Genomic DNA, 18,996 nt, shown 5'->3' with positions numbered 1-18,996 from the left:
AAAAAAAAAAAAAAAAAAAAAAAAAAAAAAGAAAGAAAGAAAGAAAGAAAGAAAGAAAGAAAAAAAAGGGGGGGATCAATGGTTTTAGTGCACAATTCTATGAGACCTTCAAAGAAGACCTAATACAAGTACTTCTCAAACTATTCCACAAAATAACAACAGAAGGAACACTACCTAGTTCATTCTATGATGCCACAGTTATACTGATACTTAAACCACACAAAGACAGAAGAAAGAAAAAGAACTTCAGACCAAATTTGCTTATGAATATCAGTGCAAAAATACTTAAGAAATTTCTCACAAACTGAACCGATGAATACGTCAAAATGGTCATTCACTATGATCAAGTATTATACATCTCAGGGATGCAGGAATGGTTCAATATACATTAGTAATCCATCAATGAAATCCACTATGTAAACAAACTCAAAGGAAAAAAATACATGATCATCTCATTAGAAGCTGAGAAAGCCTTTGAGAAAATCCAGCAACCCTCTTGTATTAAATGTCTTGGAAAGATCAAGAATTCAAAACATATACCTAAACATAATAAAAGCAGTATATAGCAAAACCATAGCCAACATCAAATTAAATGGAGAGAAACTTGACATAATCCCACTAAAATCAGGGACAGGACAAGGCTGTTTACTTTCTCCCTATTTATTTGATATTGTACACAAAGTACTAGGTAGAGCAATTAGACAACAAAAAAATGGTCAAATGGAGGTAAAATTGGAAGAAGATGTCAAGGTATCACTGTTTGTAAATGATAGGATGTTATACAGAAGCAACTTCCCAAATTCTACCATCGAACCCCTACAGCTGCTAAACAACTTCAGCAAAGTGATTGGATATAAAATTAACTTAAACAAATCAATAGTCTTTTTCTACACAAAGGATAAAGGGGCTGAGAAAGAAATTAGAGAAACCACACCTTTCACAATAGTCATAAATAATATACAATATCTTGGTGTTACTCTAACCTTGCATGCGAAAGATCTGTACAATAAGAACTTCAATTCTCTAAAGAAGGAAATCAAAGAAGACCTCAGAAGATGGACAGATTTCCCATGCTCCTTGATCAGCAGGATTAACAAAGTAAAAATGACCATTTTACCAAAAGTAACCTACAGATTCAGTGTAATTCCCATCAAAATTCCAACTCAATTCTTCACAGAGAGAAAGTGGCTTCTCAAATTCATCTGGAATAACAAAAAACTCAGAATAGCAAAACCAATTCTTAACAATAGAAGAACTTCTGGGGGAATCACCTCAAGCTTTACTACAGAGCCATAGTGAAAAAACCCACATGGTATTGGTACAGAGAGAGACAATTGGATCAATGGAATAGAATTGAAGACCCAGAAATAGACTGGTACAACTGTGGTCACTTGATCTTTGAGGAAGAAGCCAATACCATCCAGTGAAACAAAGAAAGCATTTTCAACAAACAGTGCTGGTTCAACATGTGGTCTGCATGTAGAAGAATGGAAATTGATCCATTTTTTCTTATCTCTTTATACAAAGTCCAGGTTGATCAAGGACACACATATGAAACCACATATGCTAAATCTAATAGAAGAGAAATTGGGAAGGAGCCTCGAATATATTGGCCCAGGGGAAAATTTCCTGAACAGAACACCAATGGCTCATGATCTAAGATCAACAATTTACAGTGGGACTTCATAAAATAGAAAAGCTTCTTTTTTTTTTCTTACACTGTTCTTTATTTCTTTTTGAAAATGGTTCTCTTACAATTTGCACTTTGACCATAACACTCCCCACATTATCATCTTAATCCCTTAACCTCCCATCAAACTTTTCTTCCCATTAAGTCACCTTCCTACTTAAAAAAAAAAAAAAAAGTTCACTGAGTTTATTTAATGAATTATGTTGTTTTTCTCTATTATTTATCTATTCATTTATATTCTAGTATCAGCCCCTTCTCTCTTCCTAGTCCCCCCCCACACACATACATAGCTCCTTCCCCCATTCTTTCTCCCCACCCTTATGAAAAGGGGGCAGCCTCCCCTAGGTCTTGCCCCCTCTAGCACATCATCCTGTCCTCCTAAATTTTTTGTTTTGTTTTGTTTCGAGACAGGGTTTCTCTGTATAGCCCTGGCTGTCCTGGAACTCTACTCTGTAGACCAGGCTGGCCTCGAACTCAGAAATCCACCTGGCGCTGCCTCCCAAGTGCTGGTATTAAAGCTTCTTTAAGGCAAAGGACACTGTCAATAGAACAAAATGGCAACCTACAGATTGGGACAAGATCTTTACCAATCCTACATACAATAGAGGGCTCATATCCAAAATATACCAAGAACTCAAGAAATTAACTCCAGAGAACAAAATAACCCTATTAAAAATGGGGTAGATTGCTAAACAAAGCATTCTCAACTGAGGAATCTTGAGTGGCTGAGAAGCACCCAAGGAAATGCTCAGCATCCTTAGTCATTAGGAAAACAGAAATCAAAATGAACCATAGATTCTACCTTATACCAATCAGAATAAGATCAAAAACTCAGGTGACAGCAGATGCTAGAGAAGATGCGGAGAAAAAGGGACACTCCTCCATTGCTGGTGGGATTGCAAGCTGGTAAAATCACTTTGGAAAACAATCTGCATGGTTTCTCAGAAAATTGGAAATAGTTCCACCAAAATACCCAGCTATACCACTACTGGGCATATACCTAACAGATGTACCAACACAGAGCAAGGGCACATGTTCTACTATGTTCATAGCATTCTTATTTATAATAGCCAGAAGCTAGAAACAATCCAGTTGTCTCTCAATGTTAAGAATGGATGTAGAAAATGTGGTATATTTACACAATGATATACTACCCAGCTATTATAAATGACACATTCATGAGTTTTGCAGGCAAATAGATGGAACTAGAAAATATCATTTTGAGTGAGGCAACCCATACCCAAAAGGACACACATGTTATGTACTCACTGATAAGTGGATATTAGTCCATAAGCTTAGAATAAGAATGATATAACTAACAGACTGTATGAAGCTTAACAAGAAGGATGACCAAAGTGAGGTTGCTTCAATCCTACTTAAAAGGTGAACAAAATAATCCTAAGAGATAGAGGGTAGGAGGGATCTGGGAGGGAGAAAGGAGGGTAGAAAAGGAGGGCCAGGAACAGATATGGGAAGAGATCCGAGGGAAATCCAGAGGGGCAGGAGAATGAATAGAAATATGTAGCTATAGTGGGTGGAGAACTGAGGTAACCACTAGAACATCTCAGGGAAGCAAGAGGCTCCCAGGACTCAATAGGGATAACAATAGCTGAAATACCCAACAAATTTGAGATGGAACCTGAAGAGACCACCTTCAGTAGATAGGCATGGCTCCCCAGTTGAGGGATGGGGCCACCTACTCTTCTCAAAAATTTTAACCAAGAATTGTTTTTGTATAAAGGAATCACAAGGACAAAAAATGGAGCAGAGACTGAACAAAAGGCCATCCAGAGACTGTCCTACCTTGGTATCCATCCCATCTGCAGACACCAAATACCAACACTATTGCTGATGCCAAGAGGTACTCGCAGATAGAAGCTTTTCTCTGAGAGGCTCCATCAGCACTTGACTAAAACAGATGTTTTAAAGGCCACACCCACAATGACACACCTACTCCACCAAGGTCACATCTCCAAACACTCCCTGGGCCAAGCATATACAAACCATCACATTCCACTCCGTGCGTGGCCCCAAAAGGCTTGTTTAAACACATAAGTCTATAGGGGCCATGCCAAGTCATAGCATAATAAAAATGTACTTTTAATCCAAATTCCAAAGTTCCCATAGTCTATAGCAATCTCAACAATATTAAAAGCCCAAATTTGAAGTCTCCTCTGAGATTCATCCAATCACTCTTAAGTGTAATCTTCAAAGCAAGACAGGAAACCGGCTGGGTAGACTCCAAACTCTGCATCTCCATGTCTGATGTCAAAATGGTATTCAGATTTCCACTCATTTTTCATCTTTGTTGACTACAACAAAGCTCTTTCTCTTGGGTTAGTTCCACTCCCCATTTGCTACTTTCTTCAGCAGATATCTTATGGCTCTGGCATCTTTAATGTCTTGGAGTTTCCAAGGCAACTTCAATGCTACAGCTTCTTGCTTCAATGTCTGGGATCCACACATGATCTTCTGAGCTCCTCCAAAGGGCTGGCATCACTTCTCCAGCTCTGTCCTCTGTAGCATTCTAAGCTCAGGTTGATACACTCCCCTGCTGCTGTTGTTCTTGGTGATCATCCCATGATATTGGCATCTACTATACACTGGAGTCTTCTGCTGCAACTAGGCTTTACCAATAGCTTGTCTTACACTCTCTTCATTTTGCTAAGCCTTAACCTCTTTGTACAACTCCTTCAGTCCTAGGCCATCAACCACAACTGAGAATTTACCTTCACCAATGTCCTTCCATGGCCTCTCACAGTGCCAAGCCTCAGCTGCTCTTCATGAACCTTTCATGCCTTCAAAACCAGTACCAACTGAGTGACTCTTATATATTACAGCTAGAGTGTGAGGTACAACCTTGGCTATTTCTGGAACAGAGCTTCTTTATTCTCTCAAAAATCACTTTCCAGAAGATTTCACCTCAGTGATACTGGTCTCTTTCTTATCACCACTATTTTCTTAGCTCCAACTAACCAGCATCAATTGTCCCAGTAGTTCCTTCTATTCTTGAGTCTAAAGTCAGAGCCACATGGCTGGAGCTGCAGAGTTCTGCTTGTGGGTGCTGGAACATGGTTCCCTTGTTCTATTACATTACCACTAGTTTTTTGTTTTCCAACTCCTTCACTGCCTAAGCAGGGCTGTCCTAGATCTTGCTCTATAGATTGACCTTGAACTCAGAGATCTGTGAGCCTTGTCTCCTGGGATTAAAGGTGTGTACTACCATGCCTGAATCTAAATTTAGGTGGGTAGGATCTTGTCCCAAAATCCCACTCCCTTAATCTGTTATCTCCTAGAACAAAGAATTTGACTGCATTTCACTTCCCAGTGTCCCTTTAATACATTTTTTTCTAAGCTTGCTACATTTGTTCAAAATGTTCTTCCTGAGATTTAACCAGAGAATAAAGTCTCTGCTGGGCTTTTTTGAGACTTCCTTTGTCAATGAAATTAATCTGAATCTCTTCATCTTAGCCTCAGGCAGACTCTTCAGACAAGGCCACATTCTTCAGCAAAATATCACAAAAACAGTCTCTAGGCCACATATTGAAATTCTTCTCCTCTGAAACCTCTTGGGCCAGGTCTGCCCAGTTCAAATCACTAACACCAACAAAGTGTTCCATATTCGTACTTGGATGGCTCATTCAGCCCTACTTAAAACATTCCGTGGGGCAGGCAAGATGGCTCAGCGGGTAAGAGTACTGACTACTCTTCCAAAGGTCCTGAGTTCAAATCCCAGCAACCACATGGTGGCTAACAACCACCCATAAAGAGATCTGATGCCCTCTTTTGGTGCCTCTGAAGTCAGCTGCAGTGTACAAATGTATCATAATAAATAAATCTAAAAAAAAAAAAAATTCCATGACTTTCCAAATCCAAATCTCATTCTTCTAAACAAACCAATATTCTTCCAAACAAAAACATGGTCAGGCCTATCACAGCAATACCCCAGTTACAGTACCAACTTCTGTCTTAGGGTTTTACTATACAACCTATCACATCTTCCAATACTTCATTAGCAACACAAAATTAGATTAATGATGTCCTAAGTATTATTATTAAACTAGTATAATACATGTTCATAAACATCTACATTTATGATATGCTAATTTTTATATGCCTATGTTAAGATGTGTTTACATCTGAGCTTAATTGGAATAATGCACATTTCATTTGTAATCTATCAGTTTTTAACATCTGTAGTTTACTTAGGTAATTACCATCTGATTTAATACATCTGGCTTCTTTATCTTTGTCTTAACCAATAATTATTTGATTACAATGGTTTGTCTTTTATGCTAATTAGACTTTTGAGACAATAAAATTGTTCTACCTTTGTGCTTCATGCTGGCACTAATGTGTTATATTTATAGTTTAGTGTATTCATAAATCATGAACACATTTGCAAGTCTACACACATTCTACCTAATTTGCACAAAGGAAAATTTTCTACTCACATTTGGTTTTGTTCCATTTACCACCTGGAAATAATACCCTTGTTTATTATTTGGTTCACAATAAAAAAAAAAAAACACTTGTTAGAGAAAAAAATGTTTTACTGTGATATAATTTTAAAAGAACAAATGCTTTATATTATTTCAGTTGCTCTCTTTTTAAACGGTAACTGGGTAAATAGAATAATACTGCCCCTTTTGTGCTATGGATGTTGTTAACATCTTGTGCTAGGAAAAATATTTTTTGTTTTCTTAATTGCTTCCTTTGATCAAATAATTATGAAGTCTGGAGAGAAATCTGATTAATTATAAAGTTGGCTGTGTTAAAAACCTTTTCCACAGACTTTTATCTGTTAGCACCTGTCAGCAGTGGCTGCATGGCTATCTTGGTGGTTTGCAGCAGGTATCCTACAGGATCTGGAAGCCTCAGAGATGATAAGTCAAATATAGTTTCTCAAGGTGATTTTTGTTGAGTGATATATATATATATATATATATATATATATATATATATATGTGTGTGTGTGTGTGTGTGTGTGTGTGTGTGTGTGTGTGTGTGTTTTGATCTTCCTAATGCCTTTATTCTCACATGAATATTTGGGGATCCAATCATGCTGGTTATTTGTATATATTAGTTGCTTTTTAAATTATTATTAACAAATACCAAGCAAAAACTTAGCAAAAGAGGGACTTATTTAGTCTCATGGTTTAAGAGAGTAGAACCACTTATGGCAGTGAAGATATTCTGGATAGATGAGTTCTTACTCAGTAAGTAGAGATTTAAGAGGGTAGAGCAACTTATGGCAGGAAAGATGTGCTGGATAGACCAGCTCTTACCCTCTGCTAGGGGGTAGGCTAGAAAGGAAGTTGAAGGGTTAAAAGAGTCATAATCAAACTTAGTTTTGAAAAATCTAATCCTAAACCACCAATGTAATGAGTCTGAAGAAAAAGATTTTAAAAATAAGTAGATGAATTCATAAGAAAGTTTAAAGATGGGCATTTTTTACCAAACACTACAAACAGAAAACATATCTTTTTTTCCTCTCCCCATCTTGTATGAGTATTACCCAAATATTTTAGTCCCCACACCAAATAAAGCTTTTGTTTATACAAATGACCCCTGCTATATTCTGGGAATTTGATGGTGTAGAGCAGTGAGCCCTTTCCTCTTGGGGTCCTTTCCCTTTCTATGTGGGTCACTGTTGATTTCCCCTGAAGGCAATGACACTTTTCTCTTTCTCCTTCCTCCATTTCCCATGTGCCAATTCTAATATGATCCAATCAAATAAGACAGCAAGGCCAATGTAGAACAGATAGAGTCATCCCTAAAGTTAGAATAAAACTCAAGTACTTCCTGTCTGTTCACTTTTCTCAGTGTACCCCTTAATGTCAAGAGGAAAGTTCTGTCTCCTTCTGACACTTAAATATGCCTGCATACTTTTTCATCCAAAGCTCAAATTATGTTATGTAGACACTATTCTCTCTTTTTGGTATTAGAACTTCTTTGTCTGAATGGATTTGTTCATAATTGTATAAGTGTCTTATTTTGTGCATGCTATGATGGTGAGCAATTACTGGAGATTAAAATATGGGACAAACAGTCATTCTCTATCTGTTCAAAACCAAAACCGAGTGTATGGTACTGACTCAATGAATAGAGGTATATGAAATCTGATGTACCTATCTGGAAAAAACAATGAAAACTATTTTTTAAAGGTCTGAGTCATTGGGATATCTTCTTTTGTCTGAAAGAACTGAGAGTGCTTCCAAGCCATTAAGTCATTCACACTAGAGAGTGAATGATCTCATTCTTGCTAGCTGTGTTAATCCAGTTAACTTTAATTTCCCTAATTGAATAAAAGCACTCTTAGCTTGTCTTTTAAAAATGTTAGAATTGAAGCTTTCTGAACAATGCTTGGAATTGTTTCAATCAGAGTACTATGAAGTGTGCATGGGGGCAGTGGCATTGACCTTACACATTGACTACTCTTGAAGCATCTGTGTTCTCTCTACACCACTCAGCTCTATGATTCTTTAAAGTGCCCACATGAATGCAAATCTTATTATTTAAAGAGGATGACTCTTCCCTTTCACAGGTTCCCCACCTCTATCAACAAAGCTTTTCTTTGCTCTGAGGCTGATTCCAAAAAATGTACTTCTAAATGGGATCTGAATGCAATGGTGACTGTTATCAAATGATTGCTATATGAGGTAATCACAAATTAAGATCAAAATAAGAGAACGCAGAGCAAGTGAGGGAACAACAAAAAGTTAAGGATTGAAAAGAGGAGAAAAACACATAAAAACTTTCTGCATTACAGGTTTTTGAAAACCTCTTATGCTTCCTCTGAACTTTTCAAGGGTCTCCGAAGTGCAGATTTCAATGGTTAGGACTTGGGAACACTGTCCTAACTATTGGACTGTGTTTTTGATGATGTGTGGATGAAGGACTCTCAACACTCAAAGGTAGCCACTGCATAGCAGACCTGGTGAGTGAGACTTAGGCAATGCTTGCAGTTCTCACTCTTGTGTCACCATTAGGAAACACAGTACCAGGAAGGCTCTGTGCACTGAAGGTTTTACTTTAAAGCAAGAGAAAATTAAAGTAGTTGAACTGCCCCTCTGCATTTTCTGGAGGAATTTCATTTTCACTAACCTCTTTAGCTTTCTCCAGTTATAGGCCAATGACAGGTGTCAGCATAGCAAGGCTCAATGTCTAAGATTTCAATTTCAATTCCTTGGACTTTGAGGAATTTCAGTTTCAAAAGTCCTCAGACTTTTGTTGTATTTTGGAACAGAGGGAAGTCTTCTTCAAAGTATAATGATATCTAATATATGACTAGGGACAGATTGATGATAAATTAGTAGTGTTCTTAAATGAGCAGCTTTTAAAATTGTGTGTGTGTTTGTGTGTGTGTGTGTGTGTAAATGTGCATTCATGTGCCATTGCACACCTGTGATGATCAAGGGATGACTTTTGTAGTCAGTTTTGTCCCTCCTGCTTTATATCAGTCCTTGATATTGAAACTCAGGTTACCAGGATTGCATAACCACTGCCTTTACCCTCTTGGACATTTTTCTGGCTCCCCTAAATCAACAATTTTCATACACAATCTTGAAACCAACATTGTATATTAGTACAAAGTAAGATTTTAGAAAACGGTTGGAGAATATGTCCCCTCTAAATTATATAAAAACAGAAGCATTTCTAACTCTCTTCTCCCATGATTTTGTAGTATTTCAAATTATGGCCCAGGTGGTATTACATGGTTAGCAGCAAAGGCCCTGGAAATAAAGGAAGAGACAAACACATAACATATGCCAAAGTATTTCAGATAAGGCTAGACAGACATCACATAGCCAAAGACATACAGTTAAATGGAAAAAAGATGAAAATAGAATAGTTACCGGCTATCTTAGTCAAAATAACCTGGAGAAGAATAATAAGTCTCCTTTCAACTCCTTTCCTTATGTTGTCAAGGATTAAACTACCATTCACTGAAGTAATGCGAAGTAAAGTACGAACTGGACCAGTTCGAAGTACAAAGTAAAGTACTGAAGTAAAGTACGAACTGGAGCAGTTCGTAGCAAGAGAACAGACAGATTACCTTGTTACCTTCGCATCAGTGACTTTGGGAAATAACACATGGGAAAAAAAGGATAGGAGGAAATAAAAGCTGTCATTATTAGAGAAAGGTTGATTGTGTAGACATAGAAAATAGAGATTTTTATGGAGAAGTTCAGTAAATATGCAGTCTTTTGGTCAAGTTTGGGTATTATTTGCAATTAATAAAGGACAAATTTATTGGTAATTTTGGCAGTTAATTAGTAATTTCTGTATTCCATGCTCATTTGTTTTATGCATGATGGTCAAAATTGTTCTAATGTTCAAATAGCTTATAATAAAATACATAGCATACAATGAATATTTATTTATTAAAAGAGAAATAAAGCTGTTCTTGTAATTTAGTGGAAACATATAAATGTGTTAAGGCTATCATCTCATCATAAAATACCAGGAATTATTATGAGAAGTGTTCTGAATCTTCTATATAATCATTCTCACTGTTATAATAGATTTTAAATAAGGATGTGTCAATTCTTAGCTTGGGTACTCTAGTTATAATTTCACATAAATTGGGTCTTCTAGTTAGTATCTATGTCAGCAATGTGGTAACTATTATTATAAGATAGTGCAATTCTTTTCTTTTAGAGTACTTTTATTTTATTCTATGGGTAAGCATATCTGTGTATCACATGCATGCCTGGTACTTATAAAAAATATCAGAAAAAAATCTAATCCTCTGGAACTTGAGTTATGGACAGTTGCAAATCACTATGTGGGTTCTTGGAAATGAACCTGGTCTTCTGTAAGAGCAACAAGTGTTTTCAACCACTGAACCATCTCTTCAACCACAAGTACAGTTCTTGCATGTGATAAAAATGCACACACATGAGAGAAGGTGCCTGACACATTAGTGTCAGTGAAGACAGAGAGTTATCTGTCAGATAAAGCATGAGGCAAATGTGTTATTTGCTGTTATTTGTTCTGAAAATCAGTTGAGATTGCAATCAAGTGAATATTACATGAAAGATAAACCATAATCACGGCTGACCACTGAACAGTGATTCATAGAGCCAATTCATTCTAGAAGTTTCTAATGCTTCTATGATGGATTACAACCTTTAAAGCTGGTTCTCAAGAGATACTTACCATACTCCTGCTTGGCACATGAAGGTGACAGAAGGCAGAGGGAAAGAACACCAGTGGAAAGGACAGTGCCTGATATTAACAGTAGGATTGTTTAGTGTGGATCCTAGGTTTGTGGTTAAGTATCAGAGTTTTTTAATTCCAAAGGCCACCCTATGCTGAATGTTTCCTATGAAGCAGTCAGGATATTCTAGTCCTTTTGACTATGATGAGGTAAGAGTTGTTGTTCCTAGGCACGGTGTCTCTTATTGCTCATCTATATTGTTCCTGACCTGGCCAGGCCATTAGCATTGAGCCACTATTATTATGCTTGCTTTCTGTCTGCTACTGTGAGTTCTGCTTTGTTAAAAGAATTCCACACTATGAACTCATCAAAATCCTATTATAGAAAAAAGTATAGACCCTGGTCCATGGGAAAGCTATTACCATCAGCACACTTGTGTGTTCTTCTGACTCCAAGAACTTCCTGTGTCAAACAGTAGCTTCTTTCTTTCCAGTCTTTCTTGCTTACTGTTGTTATAGTTCCAATACTTGGCCTTAATTTGTCTATGTGTCTTTGTCTGTCTTGGAGGTGTATAATGAGTTTTCAGTGGGTATATTTAAACACCTCCATTTAAAAACCAAATATTTTAATATATACATATCAACAATTTTAACACAAGCTATAAACTAAAATTAAACAAAAGAAAACAGACATCAATATTTAAAGATAACACTTTATAATAAAACAAGCAAAGAAAAAGGAAAGAAAATGACTGGAGATAGGTGTAAGCTTGCTTTAGCTGATGCTCAAATAAGGAAGAGTTGGCATCAGAAGATAAAATCATCTGCTCCAGATTGCTCCATTAAGCTATTTTGAAAAATGGCTTTATTGAATTAAATATATTCAGCTACATGTTAAGAGAAATATTCATGATAATAACCACATTTACACAGACAAATTGGCTTAATATGTTAATGGGAAATGTTACATGGATTAAGCAAAATATATTAAAATGTCTGAAACTCAACAAATTGATTTGAGTATATTTCATGGAATTTACTCAATAAAGCCAGCATATTTTAAGGGTCATGCCAGAGCTAACATCATGGGGTTACAGCTCCAGGAGGGCATGGCTAGGAAAGGACCTGTAATTACCACAGCCTCCTTACTGAGACTGCATTACAAGGGCTATGTGATGTCCACTGAGAAAAATGTATGGCCTCAGATGAAGAAAACAAAGATGCAATCAGGAGAAGACTAGCTCTGTGAACTCAGGCGCTGTAGTCTTTCATGCATAATTTTGCATCTGATTTACTATCATGAAGGTTGCTTGTATGAGCATGCAGGGAACACAGGCAATTCATCAGAAGCTCCGCATCTGACCAAAGTCTCTCTTCTTTCCCCAGAACCCATTGACTGCCTAAAGTCTTTCAGGTTTTTAAGCAGTTTGTGGGTGCAAACATCCTGGCCTTGTTGTATCTTGAGGACACTGGTTCTTAGCACTGCAGAAACATCCTTTAGCTCTTAGATTTTTGTCTGCCCTCTCTTCTGCAATGTTCCATGTAACTTAGAGAGGAGTTGTAGATGAGCTGTTTAGTTGCTATGTTCCTCTGGCTGCTGTGGAAATTATTATGTAGCTCAGAATTCATGGCAGTCCTGCTCAGCACCCTAAAGCGACATTAATAGATGAGAGCCACCATGTACAATTTTGTCTAGAGGAATTCTTAAGTTAGAACTGAAACCAGGATAATTCTCCTACCTCTTTTACCAGATCAGGAATATCTTTAATGGCAGGATGGTAAATTTTGGTTGAACTCCTTGAGAAACAGTTTCAAATAGCTGTTTTTCTCTGAATTCCAGTTTTCAGGTCAAAGGGAGAAAGTCCCCACATGACTACAAACATTCTGACACTGGCTCTTTAGAACAATATTAATCTCTAACCCAGAGACTCATGTACTTTTTAATCTACTTCATGAACAAAAAAGATATAATGGCCCATTAGGAAACATTAAATCCCGATCATTTCGTTAATGTTCTTGCTAATATGTGTTCCATAAAGTTGTTCACTTTTGCAACTACGATGCTGGTATCATGGGTTAATGAGCCACGAAGCTTCTAATGCTGCACATCTGCCATTAATCCATTACCAGGAAAGGCTAATATGTCAGCTCTGCAGATGGATCCATGTCGTGAAGGGGTAAATTATCCCCATTCTGTGTTGCTGTGTAATGTCTGGTGATTTCCCCCAGTATTTTCACATATATTCTCAGATGTGGTTTCTAAAACTATCCTCTAATAAAAGGATGCATGTATTATGAGTCTCTCTTGTTTGTGGATCCTGACAAGGAAACATAGTATCTGTGTGCCCTTGAGCAAAGAGAACTGACAGAGGGTTCTTTTACTAGGAAGGCCACTGGATGACTTTTTGGTAGAAACACACTGTAAATAGAGATATAGAAAGAGGAAGTCAGTAAATTGAATAAAACATCTCTGTGTAACACTATACCTATTTTGGGATGAAGAAACAGCATTTCAACTAAATGGTAGTTCCACAGTGGAGAGTGTTCACAACCTTAGGATGTTGATTGCTCCTTGCTTATTCCATTAAGCTTTCCATAGTAGCTTCTATGTTATGCATATACAAGGGAGGTTGCTGAAAGTCTGCCCTTTGTATGGCCCTGTGTGGCCCTGGGTTTTGCTCAGAGAATATGGTCCCAACGGCCCCAATGGTACATTTGTTGATTATCTAGTGACTGTGTTAGGAGAGGACTCAAAACTCCCCTTCTCCCAACTAGAGAAGATGAAATTTTGAAATGAACAAACAGGGTTCTTTAACTTATTTATTTATTTATTTATTTATTTATTTATTTATTTATTTTTATTTTTGCTGTAGCGGAGATTGAACCTAGGGCTTCGATTGAACCTTAGGCAATCACCACATCACTGAGATATGTCTTCAGCGATCTGTTCTTTTTTTTCTTTTCTCTTTTATTTTGTACCAGAATCTCACTAAGATTCACAGGCTGGCCTTGAATTTGCAATACTGTAGTCTCAGCCTCTTAAATAGTTGAAATTACAGGACTGTCCATCCACACCTGGCTAAGTAATCTTCTTTATATCTATGCGATATGACATATTGTTTTTCTTCTGGACATTGTCAGAAGAGCCTATCAACAAAGATGAGAAAGATGGATGTAGCACTTCCAATGTGCCAGCTTCAGTTCTTAGCTCTCCACAGATTTTTATCTGTCTTCATCTTCACAACAACCCAAGGGGGTGATGCTGGCCTCATAAAGTAGAATACTGAGTGTCTTTGTCATGGCACTATTGCTGTAAAGAGACACTAAGACCCAGCCAACACTTACACAAGAAAGAATGTAGCTTAGAGCTATATCCTGATCCTCAGGGAAAGAGAAGCAAGGGTGAGAGCTAGACCAAGACACACCTACAGAAAGAGAGGGAGAGGGAAGAAGGGAGGGGGAGGGGGGAGAGAGGGGAGAGGTCTGGGCCTGGTATGGGCTTTTGAAACCTCAAAGCCTCACCCCTCTAGTGACATACTTTCTCCAGCTAGCCACACTTACTCCAACAAGGGCACACCCACTCCCAAAAGTCTACACCAATTCTAACTAGACCACTGATTTTTTAAGGTCCTAATTCTTAAAATCCTTTCAAGCAGTTCCATTTCTGCTTCTGCATGTACCTAAACATAGATGTTCTTCACATATACATATACAGACACACACTCATAAATAAAAAAAAAGTGTTAAAAATCCACTATATAGGCTTTTATTTCCAGTTAAGTATATATGATTAAAAACTACAAAGTTCTAAATATTTTTATACTCAAAGAAAGAAACCTTCTCTGTTTTTACATTAGCTACTCTAATATATTATCTTATTAAAAAATATATATACATTCATATACACTAGGGCAGGTGAAATGGCTCAAAAAGGGAATGTATTTGCTTGCCAAGCTTGATGACCTGAATTCAGTTCCTTAGAATCTATATGGTGTAAGGAGAGAACATACTCTCACATGTTGTCTTCTGATTTACACATGCATGTTGTCAAACACATGCACATGCTCACACATGTGCACACATACACACTGAAGAAATAAATATATTTATGTGTGCTCATTAAAAATGCTATGATCTTTGAACCTAAACATCACATTTTGATTCTCATAAATGAAACCCAAATACAGTCTATATAAATGTTTACTAGGAAATGCCTTATTTTCCAAGCAATTTCTTTCTTTCTGAAATGAAAAGTACAGATGTCTATGATATATTATATCGTCTACTCATCTACAGTCTTGTACAGGTAAAATATCCAAGTCAAAACAGTAAATGTTTAACATTATACCACTAGTAACTATCTGTAAAGATCTAGTGGCTTGAAGTATAATTCTGGTTGAAAGGAACATTAATAATAATAACCTAATCCTAACCAAATGTATAATGCATTATAATTAGCTTTCTAGGTTCCTTAGAAATCTGATGAAGTTTTATACAGAAGTAATATGCTAAAACTCTATTTAAATTATTACATTTAAATAAAATGAGGTAGTCTATATATAAAAGTTATATTAAATTGTACACATAAGCTGAGTAAGTGTTTAATTCAATCTGCTTTTGATTTGGAAGCTAACATATCTCAATCTATAAGCATTCATGTAGAAGGCATTAGACATTTTTATAATAAAATATAAACATTAAACTCAATGATTATTTGTGACATTGTGGTTCCTTAATAAATATTCATTGAATAGATCATGACAGAGGATAAATTTGAAGTACATCTAAATTACTGTGAACTTCATCTTCATATAAATATTATTTTAATTTACAAGACTATGTACACATTGAATTAGCAGGAAGAAGAAACATTTAGTTTTATTAGTTTGTTAAAAAGAATGTAAAGTATGCACTATTATATGCCTTAGATGTACTCAAAGTAGGCATTTATCCAACCTACAAATACTAGTTAGTGTCTGCTATATGCAAGACATCATTAAATGTTATAAGATGGTCAAAAGTGAAAATTATACACCCAGTATCTTCTTAAGACAGGATGCTGACAACATATTCACTAAATACTTATAAAGGGATAGAATCTGAAGACAATCAGACACCAACAGAGCTCCTTAAACTCAATTGATGCTGAACAATGAGCATTAGTTGAGCCTTAGAAATATAGTGAGATGCTGTTGCAGAAGAAGAAAGAAAGACAAAATAACAAATAAGCGAAAAAAGTAGAAAAGAAAAGAAAAAAGGAAAAGAAAATAACAAGATGGACAGGAGCTTAGGGAGCAATTAGTAATGTGCCCCATACAGGATGCTATTAACAGAAAACAAGAGACAATGAGGATATAAACTTGCAAATAAAAAGTCAGTGGAAGATTTTGTAAATGTCTGTAAGGAGAGGGAAAAAACCCAAAGAACAAAAAGTTAGAAAGCAAAGGTAAGAAATGTAGAATAGTTCAGAATATCGAAGGGTTGTGTAAGTGGAAATTACATCAGAAAGCAAAGACTATAAATGGAGGGAAAAAATTGCCATATAATTAAAGAACAATTTCCAACAAGGGTCATGGTTCCCCAGAAAGAGAGCCTGGTAATTTCATCTTTTGTAGAAGATGTTTATTTTATAAAATAAACTGTCTGAGAACTCAATCACTAGATTCAACAATGTCTCAAAAGGGCTCTTACAATAAATACCACACTAATTGTAGCAAGTGTTTTAAGATAGCTATTACTCAAGGTTTCTGTTTGTTTCTTCTTCTCATTAACCTCACTATTAGTTCCCTGAACCATGGAAGAATACATTTTAAAATTCTTGATGATAATGCAATTTAAAAACCGTAAAGCAGTATAAGGCAAGCCCTCGCATGGCTTACTTTTAACTTGTTTATTTGAGACAAGGGAGAACAAATCATGGAGTGCATGTGGAGGTCACAAGAAAATTAATGGAGCTTAGAGGATAACTTGTATAAGTTTTGTCCTTGCACCTGGTAGATTTCAGTGTCTACAGGATCAAATTCAGGTCATTAGGCTCAGAAGCAAGTACTTTATCCACTGAACCATCTGATTGGACTGTATTATAAATAATTGAATAAATAAATAAATAAATAAATAAATAAATAAATAGGAGGGGAAATTTGTCCCTGAGATTATATGTTTGTAGTGTTTTTAGAATACTCAAATCACATTATATATGTTGCAACATAAGTACTATTTGCTTCTATAAAAGAGATGACTCATGGCTAAGAATAGTGCCAGATATTGTTGATAAGACAAGACTGATTCTTAAAGCTGTTCACACCACTGAACCAGATCATTGTTCTTACCATCAAGCAAGTTTCTAATAATTGGTTAAGAACCTTCTTCAGGAACTTAGATTTGAATTCAAATTAAGCCTTTCCTTTCATAAAGCACTGGGAGAGTCACAACAATAACTAGTGTTTAACATCTTATATTTTTCCATTGTCCCGCCCCCCCCTTTTGCTTAATTTTTAAGATTTGAGACTTTCATACACGTATGCTGTCTACTCTAATTCTTCTTGTGCCCTCTTCCCACTGTCCTCTCCAACTTCAAATGCTATTTTTTCAAATCCATTGAGTCTGCTTAGTGCTACCTATATGTGCATGGGCTATCTACTGGAGTACTGTAACATCTCAGAAGCCACCTCCCTGAAAAAATTCGACAGTTCCAAGCAAACTTCAATTGAAAATAGATCCTCAGATAGGTCTGGGACTTGATCCTATCCGTGTCGAGATTTTGGTTGGCTTGATTTTATGTGTGTGGTCACAGTCATTGTGAGTTCATGTGGCACTATACTGTCCAGAAATACTGTACATTTTACTATACACTTCCACAACTTCTGGCTCTTACAATCCTTCCACTTCCATCCTCCACAATGGTCCATGATTTTTACAGGAGACAGAATATGATACTGTTCTCTTATTTAGAGCAGAGTACTCTACAATCCCTTGTTCTCTGCATGTTGACCTGTTGTGAGTTTCTATATTAGTTTTCATGCACTATAAAAAGAAAGTTCTTTGATGAGAGTTGAGTGACATACTATACCTATGGATATAAAAATAAGAACTTAGAGGGCAGTTTATTATTATGTGAGTTTACCAGAATGACAGTTTTAAGTTCTCCTCTAGGCTAATGACATAACCAGCTATAGTTTACCTAACCTAAATGCCAGGCATGAGTTCTATCTTGTGAAGTGAACTTTAATCCAATAAAAAATTGGCTGCTTATCCCTCTAATATTTGTGTTATCATTGTACCAATGGGAATATCCTGCCAAGTCTTTGTTATTGTAGTGTACAGGTCTCACAGCTGAGTAAAACTGTTGACTGTTTTTCTCCCCTGGTATCTCATATAGCATCTTTTAAACGCTATGAAAACTAGCCAACAGGGCTGAAGCTTCCAGGCCATTTTACTAACACCCTTCTTTCTAGTTGTGCTTACTTGCCAAGGCTATATAGAAATATGAGAATTCTCAATCAGGATGGGATTTAAAACAAACAGAACTATTTTGGTTGCCTCTTTAAATTCACTCAACTGTAAGTAGGAGTTTCAAGAGAAAATGTACAAGTTTGAAGAGACAAAGCCTACTCACATTTATCTCTAAGTAGGAGACTAGAAGACTGTCTTTAGAAGTGTCAAGTTTGTCATCCTGTGTGAAGGAGCCATAGCACCCAGGCCATGACAAACATCAAAACCTTTAGCCTACTTCTTCTCATAGCTTCTAGGATTGTTACCCATTTGAAAAAAGCCACTGTGACCAAGGATAGAGACCACGACAAAAAGAGAATAACACATTAAGTACTTGGACAAACGGTACCCCAATGTGTCAGAAAAAGAACTAACTCTCAAACCTGAGAGAAACATTCTATCAATCAAGGTTAAGATTCAATGAAAAGGAACATTAGAGATGACTCAATAGATAAGAATGCTTCCTGCTTCTCTAGAGGACCAGAGATCTGTTTCCAGAACCTACATTGGACAGCTCACAATCTCCTCAAGCTCTCAAGCTCCAGGAGATTTGGCACCCTTTTCTGGACTTTTTCAACACTCACATGCACATGCAAAACCCCTGCACTCTCTTCTCTGAAGTAGAAAGCTCTGCTTTCTTTAATAACTCA

At 36.5% G+C, this 18,996-nt stretch overlaps 1 protein-coding gene across 5 annotated transcripts in view; it reads right to left on the bottom strand.

The window, feature by feature from the left end:
• The window catches only part of Nkain3 (sodium/potassium transporting ATPase interacting 3), a 652,366-nt gene that overhangs the window by 168,221 nt on the left and 465,149 nt on the right, over positions 1-18,996 (bottom strand). The window lies entirely within an intron of this gene.

The sequence above is a fragment of the Mastomys coucha genome, unplaced genomic scaffold (assembly GCF_008632895.1).
Source record: "Mastomys coucha isolate ucsf_1 unplaced genomic scaffold, UCSF_Mcou_1 pScaffold14, whole genome shotgun sequence".
Lineage (NCBI taxonomy): Eukaryota > Metazoa > Chordata > Mammalia > Rodentia > Muridae > Mastomys > Mastomys coucha.
The sequence above is the reverse complement of the archived record's forward strand: the minus strand, read 5'-3'. Positions and strand labels throughout refer to the sequence as shown.